Source organism: Castor canadensis, chromosome 3, assembly GCF_047511655.1.
Source record: "Castor canadensis chromosome 3, mCasCan1.hap1v2, whole genome shotgun sequence".
NCBI classification, from domain to species: domain Eukaryota; kingdom Metazoa; phylum Chordata; class Mammalia; order Rodentia; family Castoridae; genus Castor; species Castor canadensis.
This window is the reverse complement of record NC_133388.1, coordinates 47,748,518-47,762,630: the sequence shown is the minus strand read 5'-3', so window position 1 is coordinate 47,762,630 and position 14,113 is coordinate 47,748,518. Positions and strand designations below refer to the sequence as shown.

The following is a 14,113-nucleotide window of genomic DNA, read 5'->3' as shown; positions in this document are numbered from 1 at the left end:
TATCCTTATCTGAACTAGCAAAAATCCTTGTTCCTTCATATTATTGCTTATACTCTCTCTTCAACAAAATTAGAGATAAGGGCAAAATAGTTTCTGCCTGGTAGCAAGGGGGTAGGGAGGAGAGGGAAGGGGTGGGGGAAAGGGAGGGGGGAAGGGGGAGAAATGACCCAAACATTGTATGCACATATGAATAAAAGAAAAAATTTTTAAAAAAAAGAGAGAGGTGCTCCTTTGATGTTTCTCTGGCTGGGGGGTGTACTTTTCTAGACCCCCTTTCACTGAGGGACAGCTTTTCCAGAAAGCCTTCTTTGTGCAGGAGTTTCAGTTCCTGGTGCCTGCCCTACACCCCAAGCCATGTCTCTTGACCCCACGTTGGTCTTAAACTCCACTGTCATCCCAGTGTTTACATTTGGTCCACTGTCCCTTCCACTCCTAAACACCATGCACCAGCTCAGCAGTCACTGCTGGGCTTCATGTTGCCTCTTCTGGCTACAATAGATTTCCTTTCGAGATTAGTTGCACATTTGGAAATTTTGTTGTAATGTATCCAACATTTTCTGTGTTTGTAGCAGGAGGTGGAAACCCAGTATCACTCAGTTTTCCACTCTGTGGGCAAGAGAAATCCAGGCTCAACTTCTAACCAGGTATTTTTTATTTACTGAGGTAAAATTAACGTAACATAAAACTGACCATTTTAATACAATCCAATGATATTTAGCACATTCACAATGCTATACAACCCACCTCTAAGTAGTTCCAAAATACTCTAGTCACAACAGAAGGAAATCCCTTACCTATATGCAGTCACTCACCATGAGTCCTTCCCCCAGGTCCCTGACTACCAGCAGCCTGCTGTTGTCTGAACAGATTTACCTATTCTCCACAGTCATTTTTATGGAATTGTATAATACTTTCATTTAGCGTAGTATTTTCAAGGTTCATCCTCCTCACAGCATTTATATAAATGAGCGAAGTGCACAGGAAAGATGCTGAGTTTCATAAGTTATTAGAGAAATGCAAATCAGAACCAAAGTAACATGCCACTCATACCCACACAGAGGCCCTTAAAGAAAGAACAGAAAATTACAAGTGGTGATAAAGATGCAAAGAAATTAGAACCATCATACTTTGCTGCTGGAAGCATAAAATGGACCATCCACTGTGGGGGGAAAATTAGCAGTTCTTCAAAAGTTAAACATAAAATTATCATCTAACCCAGCAATTCCATTTTTAGGCATATACCCAAAAGAACTGAGAACAGCTCTCCAAACAAATACTGTCCACAAATATTCATAGCAGTACTGATCATAATAGCCAAAAGGAAGAAACAACACAAAGTCCACCAACTGATGAAGAGATAAACAAAAATATTGTATAGACTTACAGTGGAATATTATTCAGTCATAAAAAGGTATTAATTACTATTGCATGCTATAACCTAGAGAAACCTTAAAAATAATATACTAAGTGAAAGAAAATAAAAGTGCTAAGTGACAGAAGATGTGGTAAACAATGGTATGTAACCTTCTAAAAGCTGGGTAGGTGCCACTGAGGGGATAAAGTAGAGGTGCTATTCCATCCACACAAACTTGACCTATCATGCCATCATAACCAATTTTTACTGTACAATTCAAAGGAATTAAATGTCTTCATTCAAGTGGTAGAGTGCTTACCTACCCAGCACAAGGCCCTGTGTTCAAATCCTAGTACTGCCAAAAGAAAGGGAAAGAACTAAATGCATTCATGTTAACCATCCTCGTCATCCATCTCCAGAACTCTTCCCATCTTGTAAAAATGAAACACTGTACCCATTAAACAGGAACTCCCCATTCTCCCTCCTCCCAGCTGCCACAAACTACCATTCAACATTCTTCCTCTATGATTTTGACTACTCTAAACCTTCATATAAGTGTAATCCTACACTGTTTGTCCTTTTGTGACTACCTTACTTCACTTAATATAATGCTCTCAAGATTCAGTCATGTGGTAGCATATGTCAGAATCTCCTCCCTTTCTAAGGCTGAAAAATATTCTATTGTATGGATACACCACACTTTCCCTGTCCATTTATCCGTCAGTGGATACAGATTGCTTCCACAATTTAGTCATTGTGAGAACATCACAGCATCCAACTGTCTTTTCACGACCACGCTTTCAATTCTTTTGGACACATATGTAGAAATGGAATTAGGTTTTTTATTTGTTCTGTTTCAATTCAGTTGAACGAAGAATTCAACAAGGTAATCAGCATTTACTGAATATCTAATTGTTACCAAGTACTGTGACAGAAAATATCCATAAAGCCTTACATATTTACGAATTAAATTAAACACTGCGGCTATGTATAAAGGAAAGGAAGAGATATTAAATTGCATTTTTTCAGCAGATATAATTAAATCCCAAAGCTCTGAGCATCGATTAGACACTGGAAATAAAATCTGATTGTCCCAGAGACTCATACCCACACACTTTTATGAGTTGCCAAACTACACATGGCCCTGAAATAACCATCAAGCAAAATAAATTGGTTCTTACCTAGTAACAAACAATCCTTGAACCCATTTACAAGTTCCTTATGAGGAAGCAGCCAGAGACTTTTCATTTAATTGGCAATACAACCACCTACATTATTAATGATAAGTTTATTTCTTCTTAATGTGCAAGTCTAAAGGCCATTAATGCTGCAGCAAGTTAACAAATGTACACTAAGAGAACCTACCAAGTAACAGCCACTTTCTTCACGGTTCAATTTTATAGGGAGATATTTTTCCAAGATTTGGGTGAGATTTTATGCTTGCATAGAACCATTTACAGTAGACTTCAACAAGAACCACAGCCACTAGGAACATCTCAACTCTAAGGAAAAATGCTTCCAAATTTTTAAGGAAAATTATGATGGACTCATACACTGAAAAGCAAGACCCACTTAACTTGACGTTATTTTCTTCCGCCATCTACTTCCTAACCAGGCTGTGTCATTCTTTGTTTTTTTGTTTTTTGTTTTTTTTTTATTCATATGTGCATACAAGGCTTGGTTCATTTCTCCCCCCTGCCCCCACCCCCTCAATACCCAGCAGAAACTATTTTGCCCTTATTTCTAATTTTGTTGAAGAGAGAGTGTAAGCAATAATAGGAAGGAACAAGGGTTTTTGCTGGTTGAGATAAAGATAGCTATACAAGGCATTGACTCACATTGATTTCCTGTGCGTGGGTGTTACCTTCTAGGTTAATTCTTTTTGATCTAACCTTTTCTCTAGTTCCTGGTCCCCTTTTCCTATTGGCCTCAGTTGCTTTTAATATCTGCTTTAGTTTCTCTGCGTTAAGGGCAACAAATGCTAGCTAATTTTTTAGGTGTCTTACCTATCCTCACCCTCCCTTGTATGCTCTCATTTTTATCATGTGCTCAAAGTCCAATCCCATTGTTGTGTTTGCCCTTGATCTAATGTCCGCATATGAGGGAGAACATATGATTTTTGGTCTTTTGGGCCAGGCTAACCTCACTCAGAATGATGTTCTCCAATTCCATCCATTTACCAGCGAATGATAACATTTCGTTCTTCTTCATGGCTGCATAAAATTCCATTGTGTATAGACACCACATTTTCTTAATCCATTCATCAGTGGTGGGGCATCTTGGCTGTTTCCATAACTTGGCTATTGTGAATAGTCACGCTGTGTCATTCTTTACCTCAATACCACAAGTGTGTTCCTTGTTTCTTTCCAAGCAACCTTTTATAGGCAATCTGATCATATCACTTCCTGCTTCAAATCCTTCAAAGTGTCCTACTCACCTTAAGGAAGGTCTTCTCTTGGTTCACAAGGCCCTGCATGACTCTAATTCTTTCAGTGAGTAAAGTGTGTCTTTCCACCAAACCCTTGCATTTATTCTGTCTTCTGTCTCTATTTTCTCTTCTCCCAACTTATTCTCACTCCTCTCCCCACCCCCAATTCCTGGATCTGCCACTACATCCGTGCAGTGTCTACACTTACCCTGGACTGTTCCCAGGCAATGACTCAGAACGCTGGGGTTCCTCTGCTAGTCCATTCCTTTGAACAAAGGAGCCCTCCACTGGGCAACTTTGGCTCAAGAACTCACAATCAACCTGGCCAAAACATTCTTAGAACTGAAAGACCATATCATCTGAATCTTTTTCTACTGTGATAGAAATGTGAAACTTGTCAGAACCAAAATGGAGTCACTTGTGTCAATCTTAACAAAAGTGAATAAATAAAGCCAGGGAGGTTATGAAGGGAGGGTACTTGCACATGATTGCCAGATAGTAATTATTGCAAAAGACTGTCAGAGTCACAAGCTTGCACAGAGGCCACCACAACCCTTCTACAAGGGTATTTCTATAAGGACATCTGCCTAGAAACTGTTCAACCTTGGACTAATGCCAATGTTATTAATCATTATGATCAAGAGTTATTGTTTCAAAATATCTGATATAATCCTCATTTTTGTCTTTAAATTTTCCCCTTGCCTCAACTTCTTTGAACATGCCCATAGTTTACTATTGCATGCATAGTCCAATCACAATGCTTTGCTATTCTACTGCAATGATATTCCCAGACAAGCATCGTGGTTCTCTGCAGAATCTCTGATTATTTTATTATTTAGGTTGAAAACCCCGTCCTTTTTCCTCCTGCCTCTTTCATAGAAGTCAGTCTTGCAGTGCAGTTTGAAAGCTTTTTTGTTCTACTCCTATCCCTGTCTCTTTATCTCTTCCAGGTGTTTCTCACAACAAATCTCTTGCACGAGTAATCCCATCTTGGTTCTGCTTCTCACAGAACCTAGTCTAACACAATTCCTTTTAATTAAAGAAAAGAGAAAAGCCTACTTTTCTGAGTTTATTCAAATCTGATTATTCTAAAGATATGTAGACACACTACATTTACAATACTTTACCAAAATTTACCACTTGGTTTCAGGAGAGGGCTTTACAGAAAGTTTTCTTTTCTTCTCTCTCCCTGACTCTTTGTGTTTTGTTTTGCTTTGTTTTGAGATGGGAGGGGAGGGGCGGTCCTCGCTATGCTGCCTGCGCTAGTCTCAAACTCTTCAGCTCAAATATCCTTTCACTTCAGCCCCCCCAAGTAGATGGGACTACAGATGTACACTCAGCTTTGCAGAGAATTTTTTAAAATAAAATCTTTCCCATTAACTCTTTGTCATCTAAGGGAAGGTCCACAAAGGTTAAGCCCAAGGAGCTGCCTCACTGGACAAATAACAAGGTCTTATTAAGGAAATGGAACAACAACAAAAAAAAAGAGGGCTCAGACCTAAGCCAGCACAAAAACTGTTCAAACAATGTGATCTGAAGGACACACAAAGTCAATCCCTCAGAATCCTATTTCTCATTCCTGGGATCCCCTTGATCTCACCATGACACACAGCATGGTTTCTAATGGGTAGTACCCTCTGCATTTCAAATCACTTTTTGGAAAAGAAGTCATTCAGAAACATAAAACATTCTGTTTTCCCCAAGTAAAAAGAAACATGGTGGCAGGAGTTGAATTATGTTTATGTGCTAGCTGCTGTGACCTCCGAATGAGACTGAACTGCCACCTACAATAGCCTCAGAGAAATTCCTGGAAATAAACGTAACAAAGGAAGTGAAAGGCTTCTACAATGAGAAATATAAGCAAGTGAAGAAAGAAATCAAAGAAGACTACAGAAGATACAAAGATCTCCCATGCTCATGGATTGACAGAATCAATATTGTGAAAATGGCTATATTAACAAAAGAATCTACATATTCAATGTGATCCTCATCAAAATTCCAATGACATTCATCAGAGATTGAAAAATCAATACTACAGTTCATATGGAAACACAAAAGACCATAAATAGCCAATACTGAGCAAAAAGAGCAACGTTGAAGGTATCATAATTCCTGACTTCAAACTACACTACAGAGCCATAGCAATAAAAACAGCATGGTACTGCCACAAAAACAGACGTGAAGACCAGTGACACAGAATAGAAGACCAGATATGAATCCACACAGCTATGCCCGGCTGATTTTTGACAAAGGTCCCCAAAACATACAATGGAGAAAAGACAGCCTCTTGAACAAATGTTGCTGGGAAAACTGGATAAATGCATCCAGAAAACTGAAACTAGATTCATGTCACTCACCCTGTACAAATACCAACTCAAAGTGGAAAAACTGAGACCTGTTGAAACTACTTTAAGAATGGGAAGGATAAAGCAGAATGATGGAGGGGGTGAATTTAACTAAGATATATTTCGAACATTTTTGTAAATGTTATAATATACCCCCAGTATAACAATAATATGACAACAATTTTTAAATGACTGTATTGGACCTAAGTTGGCTGCAGACAGAATTAGTTAAATTAAAATGAGGATACACTGGAATAAGATAAGTTCTTAATCCGGTATGACTGATGTCCCTATAAGAAAAGGGCACAGAGAGGAATATACCAGGTGAAAACAGAGATACACAGGGAGCAGATGGCCATGTGACAACAGAGGCAGAGATTGGTGTGGGCAATCTACACATTAGGAAACACTAAGGACTGCCAGCAACAGCCAGAAGCTAGGAAACAGCACAGAGCAGACTCTCCCTGAGGGCCTCAAGACAGAATCAACCCTGATGAGAACTTGAAACTGACTTCTAACCACCAGAACTGCAAAAGAATACATTGCTCTTATTTAAGCCACTAGGACTAGTGTGTTGCTCAATGGTAGAGCATTTACCTAGCATGAGTGAGGCTCTGAGTTTGATCCCCAGCACCACCAAAAAACGTGAGCATATGTGTGTGTGTGTGTGTGTGTGTGTGTGTGTGTAACTAATAAAAAAAGTTTAAGCCACCTAATCTGTGATACTTTGTTATGGAAGCTCAAGAAAGGAAATACATAAGCATAGGACTCCTCACCATAGACCCTCCTCCCCTGTCTAGCCTTCCTGCCTCCGTTACTACCAGGTTGCTAATCTGTGAACCACAAGGTGATGTGACAGGTTTCATAGGATTTGACTGACACTTTTGGAAACTGGATTCCTGGTAGTAGAAATCAACCTGCTGATGTACTCTAATGACCTGAAGTCACCTCTTTGTTCCTTGGGAACAATCTGTATGCTAAAATGGTCTAGTTCAATTCCAGCCTCAATGTATTACATTTAAATTGTCCTTTTCTTCCAAGAACACTTATGAAAATTGCCTCATTAATTCTCACAAGTCCCTTGTGCAGTAAGAAATGGACAAGTACCATTGTCTCAATTTTGAAGATGAAGACACTGAATCCTAAGATCCCAGGACTAGGAAGAACCTAGTCAAGAGTTTGTCTATGCTAAGGCAGGGTCGTAGCTCAAGTGGTAGAACATCTGCATAGCAAGTGAAAGGCCCTGAGTTCAAACCCTGGTACCACAAAAAAAAAAAAAAATATTGACATGGCTCAAGTGGCAGAGCGCCTGTATTACAAGTGTGAAGCCCTGAGTTCAAACTCCAGTACCACTAATTTTTTTTAAATAGAGAATGTGTCTACTCCAAAGAGTTCCAAACCTGTTGCTTAGCAGGATCACTTGAACAGCTCAGCAAAAACACAGATTCACAGGCCCAGCTCAAGGATACAACTCAAGGGTCTATAGTTTTCCAAAATGCCCCCAAGGAATTTTTTGCAACCTGCTTAACACAACTCATGACCTTTCATTTGGGAATCACAGACTTTCTCAAGTCTGAGAAATATAAGACAGACTCTTTTTACAAGATAAAAATTCTTGTAGCCTTCCAGTGCTAACAAATTATTTTTATTACAATGTTACTTCAATAAATACAACCTTAAGTCTAGATAAAACCTGCTAATCCTGATAGCTCCTTTATATGATAATAAAACCAAGACAAAGTCATAAATTAAGTAAAATTCAAATGAATTTATTTTAGTACCTCAATCACTACATGGCGTTGCCTGACTGCACAGAGCTCGTCTCCGACAACGTGGATGCTCAGACCTTAGGGGCTGGAGGGGACTCCACTGTCCTCCATCTCCTCTCCAAGAATCAAACTAGGCCTGCCCCAGCATGGCCTCAGTGTCCTGGCCTCCCTGCATAAGGATCTGATCACTAGCACAATGCAAAGCAGGCTTCCTCATCACAAGGCTTGCTCAGCTGCAGCTCAGGGGTCATCCAAATAAAACAAGCCCATCCTGCTGTGTTTACATTTTCACCCAAATGTGACCACAAGACTTAAAATTTTCCACAGTAAACTTTTGTGCCCCCCTCTGATAAACACTGATCTAATTCGTCTGCTTTATTTCTGGGTTTTAATTCTTAGTACCAGTTAACACATACAGTACCATGTAGCAGATACGATGTTCTAAAGTTCATCTCACGGACAGACACATTTACCCCTCATGCCAACCACGTAAGGTAGCTGCAGCATTATCTCTACCTGGCGGATGAGAGTATTGGGGCGAGAGAGATTAAGCAATTTGTCCAAGATCACTCAGCTTGTAAGGGGCACATCTGGGACTTGAACCCAGGGGACTCACTCCAGAGCCTGTACTCATCACCCCTAACTATAAATACTTTCCAGGTGAGGTATTTGCATTCCAGGATTAATGGTAGAGTCTGACTTCTCTCTGCTGCCAACACGTAGGCAAAGAATCCACGGTGGCATAAGTTGCAGTAACTAGGACCATGGGGGGAGGGTGGGAAGTGGCACTGAAAAAAAGAACCTTAGGGACTTACCACATCCCCCAACTCAAAAAGCCAGGTAACTACCCAGATAGGCAGCCACCCAAAACAGCTAGAAAAAGTAGAAGAATCTAGGCAGATTCAGAAGAGAAAGTAAGGAAACTAGAAGTGTGAACAGGTCCGTGGCAGATTGAAGCCTATCTTACAAATACCCTCTAGGTAGAAAAAGAAAATTCCTGCAGCTTTGGGTGCGAGGAAGAGGAAGCTGGTAATGTTACCAGTTTAGCTCCAAAAGAATCCTACAACAGGGAACTTACACATGTCGCCCAGGAGGACCCCTCCCCAGAGAGGCAGAGGTAACACAAGAATCCCCGACAAGTTAAAGTCACAAAAGTTCATAACAGAAAATACCCAATGCTCCCTCTCAAAAACAATTGAATCTTTTATCTTGTCTTCTGCTAGGCACATAAGTGAACTTCGGTAACTTATACGTACTTCCTCCATTCTAAAAATATAAAGGCGTCAAGCTACATCAAGTTGATGTGGATCCAATCACAAATGAAGCAAGAAGATTAAATGATTGTGTTATTTTGGTGTATGGCATGTTTTTCAAAAAGCTTATCATTAATCAGCAAGAAGCTGCCTGGAAGGACACAGGACTTGTGCGGTGATAACAGACACCACTGTGATACTCACCAATGTGGCTTTCCTCTGCCCTTCACGTTACTCAACATTCACCTTGGCAATCAGCACTTTCTGCCTGTCTGCTTCTAGAGAGAACTTGGCACTTTTTCTAATAGAAGGGCAATTTTTTGAAGGGAACAACAACCCCAAAAACTAGCACAAGGAAAATTTTAGAAATGAGAAATGAAAGAAAAAAAACAAAAAAAGAATGTGAGAGAACAGGTAAGTGATAAAGCATGAGTAATAGATGACTTAGGTGTGATAGAAAAGGAAGACCAGAAGGCAGTGACTATTATTAAGTGACCAACTTAATGACAGAATGACTCTCAATGGCAATTTGAGAGTGCTTTGTGCCATAATTAAACCTTTGAGTGCATAAAGAAAAAAAATCAACCCATTGGACTTTTTGATCAAAATAGCAGTAACAGCCTCACTGAAGAGAGGAAAAGAAACTTAAGCAAAATCAAAGGAAAACTGTGCCACAGAATAATCTTTCACTGCTGCAAGATATTCTTGTTTCTGAACTATAAAGACGTCATAATCACAGATACTGAATTTCACATCATTTTACAAAAAGCCTCTCTTCTCATCTGTGTCAGCAGTAAGTTGTATAGATGATGGTTTTCACATCTAAAATAGCATGCATTTTATGTTACAAAGCAAAGAGGTAGACCCAAAAGAAGCAAATATTTCAAACTTGATCAGTCTACGTAAATTCTCTGTGGTGATTCAATTCAACCACTGAATAAGCCTCTCCTGTGACCAGACATTTGCTTGGAAATAGATACAGAAATGATCAAGGTCCACCCTGGTCAGGCATGGTACTTTGCACCTATCATCCCAGCTATGCAGGAGGATTTCCATCTGAGCCCAGCTTGGACAAAGGTAGTGGTGACACCCTGTCTCAAGAACAAAATACAAACAAAAGGGCAGGAGGCATGGGTCAAGTGATAGAGTGACATGTTCAAGGCCTTGGATTTAATCTCCAGCACAGCAAAAAGAAAAAGGGAAAAAAGCCAGGCATGATGGCACATGCTTATAATCGCAGATACTTTGGAGGTGGGGATCAGGAAAACTGCTTTTTGAGGTCAGCACAAACAGTTAGTGTGACTATACACACCCAACAAACTAGGCATGGTGGTATATACCTGTGACCCCGGATACAGGGGGCAGAGGTGGGGAGATTATGGCCCAAGACTGACTCTGGGGAAAAATGCAAGGCCCTATCCAAAAAAGAACTAAAGCAAAAAACTGCAGGGAAAGGAGGAGTTGGGTGCCTGACTCAAGTGATAGAATACCTGCCTAGCAAGCAGCACAAGATCCTAAGTTCAAGCCCCAGTACCACCAAAAATTATTTTTAAAAAGACCCAGCCCCTGCCTTCAAGGGAAAGTCCTGGTGAGAAAAAAAAATTAATATATGACAAGTGGTTACATGGCCATATGACAAAGGAGGTTGTCCCAAAAAATGAATGAAGGCATTAATTAAGGAGGATGTTTACAACTACTAAAATTCAGGCAGAGAACTTACCTCACTCCTAGAATTTTCAAAGTTAATGACATAGTAAGACAAGGGTACCATACAGTAAGCTCTCCCTTCTGACATTACAGGCACCTGCAGAAAAAAGAGCAACACTTCTCCTGTCAAGTCTCATCTATTGGGTCCTGATCCTGAAGGCTAGTTTGTTCCTCTTATGATTCGATGTTCCAATGGCTTACAGCACAGTTCCAATGGTTCATGGTGTAAATGAAGTACCCAGAAGTATTTTGGCAAAAGCTGTTTCTCCACCTGGCTTCTCACATAGAGAATCGAAACGATGGAGCCAAACCTGGGTTTCCCAGGAATTTGTCTATAGTGCTTATCTCAGGTACACAGTGTGATATTCCCTTCTAACTACTGGCTTCAAGTAGAGCAGTTTCCATATGTTTTTGACCTCTGTGCTTTGATCCTTCTAACTGACAAGGAAGACAGATGCTGTTAGAAGCACATCCTATCTGACCCTCAGATCCAGTACTAGGGAAGAGGGAGATGAAAAGACCCTTCTCCAGGTCTTTAGAGGCTGCAGTAGAACTTTTGGCTTCTGTGTTCACACCCAGCTCAATCCAAGCAGGTCCCAGGGAGATCACATTCCTCAAAGCCCTGTCTTCACACTACTCAAACTCATGATTTCCTCTCTCTACCCACTGAACCTGGTTATGGCCAGTGACAAACAAATCATCTATGTGAGGGACAGCATTCGCCCACTTGAAGGGACATGCAATCCGACTGAGTAATCAAGGAAAGAACATCTGAGCTGCTTAGGAATGTCTTGCCTTGTATGTTTGGTTTTTGCTTATTTTGGGCTAGATGCTTTTTATTGTGGTGATTTTTTAAAACGTTTCTCTTAGCATATGATAATTAGACAGTAAGAGGGTTTCTTTGTGACATTTCCATGCATACATATGTTGTACCCTGGTTTGGTTCATTCCATCCATTAATCCATTATTAAGACGATGGCTAGGTGTCATGAAGTAGGTGCAATGCCTTAATTGTGTATGTGTTGTCAGGCCCAAGGGCCTCTTCCATCCTTGTCAAAGGGAGCACTAACCTTTTCTCCTTTCATTCTTTTGTTTTGATTTCATTGTTGTTTTTAAATTTTGGCTTGAAAAACACAGAACATTTCTGATCATTTTTAACTTAACATTCAATAATGTTAAGTATATTCACATGACTGTTCAGCAAGAGATCATCTATTGTTTGATATCATTAAACAACCAGTCCCCACACTCCCTCCCCTTGCAGGTGTTTCCCAAGAAGAGTAGAGTATCTGGCATTTCCATATCCTAATGATATCAACCTTATATAGAATTATGTCACAAAAAGGCATGAAATAGAACTAACAGACATCAACAGAAAAAAGTTATACAAACACAAAGATTCCTTATTTATTATTCTTTGTATACTTTAAAGTCAGGTGGCATCTCTTTCAGGAATGCAGCTATGTCACATCAGATGCCCATATAGAATCCAAACATGCAATTGGGGGAGAAGGCTAGCAAATCTATTTACTCCTATGCTCATGCCAGTAATTGTCAGTAATGCAAAATCTGTGACAATTTAGCAGGCTAAAAATGTGACTTGAAGGGTTGGGAATGTAGTTTCATGGTAGATAATTGCCTAGCATGTGCAAGGCCCTGTATTTGAATTCCAGTACTGCAAATTTTTTTTTTAATTATGAAAACATCCCACAAAAAAAAAAATGTGGCTTAAAGAGGAGCACTGAAAGATGATGGTGAAACTAACCAAGTCAATTTATAGGGCCAATTGATGATTTCAGAAAACACCAAACTCATCAAATAGCCCCTCCACAGTAAACAAGTTCATATATACTCAGCAGCTTCAGGGTCCCCAACATGCTGCAAACCTTTGATGTAAGAGCTACTCTTTAAAAAAGAGCTGTACTCATTCTAATGTCTACCCATCACAGCACACCACTGGTCCAGGCCAAGACTGCAGACATCCAACTGATGCAACCACCAGCCCAGCTAAGATTACAAAAGTGATAGTTCTGCCAAAGAACACATTAGCTGTTCTTGCATACCTAGCATGCTCTTAAGAAAATCTCAGTAGCATAGAGGCAGCTCTTGGCCCTCTGTAACTTTGACAAAATGAGTCATCATTTGTTACACCAGACCATTCTTATCCTTTTCAGTCCAAGATATGAAATCTGGATTTAATTTCTATTTCTTTTGGTTCAAATGGTCCATATGAACTCCCTCCTTCGGCTCTCCAGGTCCTCTGGGTTCCATCCTGGATCTTTAGCCTTCACTCTACATTAAGAGATACAAGGTGACAGTGGTCTACTGCTTTCCCCACACTACTTAAAAGACATTCTAGGCTTGATTCTATAGTTAACAGCTCAAAATTAAACACTCAAAAAGAAAGAGAAAATTCTAGTGTATTCTAAGTCTGTATTGTAACTGTTGGCTTTTAGTAGAGAATTTTTTAATCTCTCTATTCTGTCCCAGGCCACTGCCAAAGTTCTGATAAATTACCCAAAGATGCCTCTGTCCCTTGTTCCCCACTCTCTGTCCCAACTACCCTGACCTAACTCCAAACCCTGGTCCTCTTCCCCCAGAATGCTGGCAGGATTTGCAGTTTGCAGCTCCACTCCTTCCTGGTCCAGCATCTAAGGCTCTCCTTCATTTGAACCAACCTGAACTTTCCCACCTTCCCAGATAGACCCTAAACTCCAGTGAGACCAGGGACTACCCTGTGCCCCCCAAAACTCTGTCCCTCCTACTCTCACTTCTACCACATCTTTGCCCATTATTTTACCAGCTGACATTCACTGGGAACTTGCTGGGTACCAGGTGTGGGCCAAGTATTTTACACTCATCTCCTGCAGTTCACAACTCTTCTGGTATTCCTAGTTTACAATGGAGGAAGCTGAGAAGGAGCTGGATGCACAGAGATGCCCTCCAAGTACTTGGTCTGAAGTGTTCCCTTGGCTCCCGAGCTTTTCATCAAAGCATTTTCAGACCTGTGTGTTTGCGTGTTCCTCTCGGGTGTGTTTACCACTCCCTCCATCTTGAAACATGGCTTCTGTGACAGCAAGCTTCTCCTCAGCTCCTGGGTTGCTCCTCCTCACCCTCCTTTGGGGGGTCTGGCCTACTCTATTTCACTGTTGAATTATTAAAGTTCTTAGGGGTCCAGTTCCTGGTCATTATTCTTCTTCCTCTATTTTGTGCCTTTTTTTTTTTTTGGTGGCATTGTGGTTTGAACTCAAGACCTC

At 40.4% G+C, this 14,113-nt stretch overlaps 1 protein-coding gene and 1 non-coding gene across 3 annotated transcripts in view; both read right to left on the bottom strand.

Moving 5' to 3' along the window:
• The window catches only part of LOC109680293 (armadillo-like helical domain-containing protein 4), a 145,162-nt gene that overhangs the window by 25,593 nt on the left and 105,456 nt on the right, over positions 1-14,113 (bottom strand). The window lies entirely within an intron of this gene.
• Positions 11,824-11,948, bottom strand: LOC141421824 (U6atac minor spliceosomal RNA). Its single transcript, XR_012446514.1, has one exon. It is a non-coding gene; the product is annotated as a U6atac minor spliceosomal RNA (small nuclear RNA).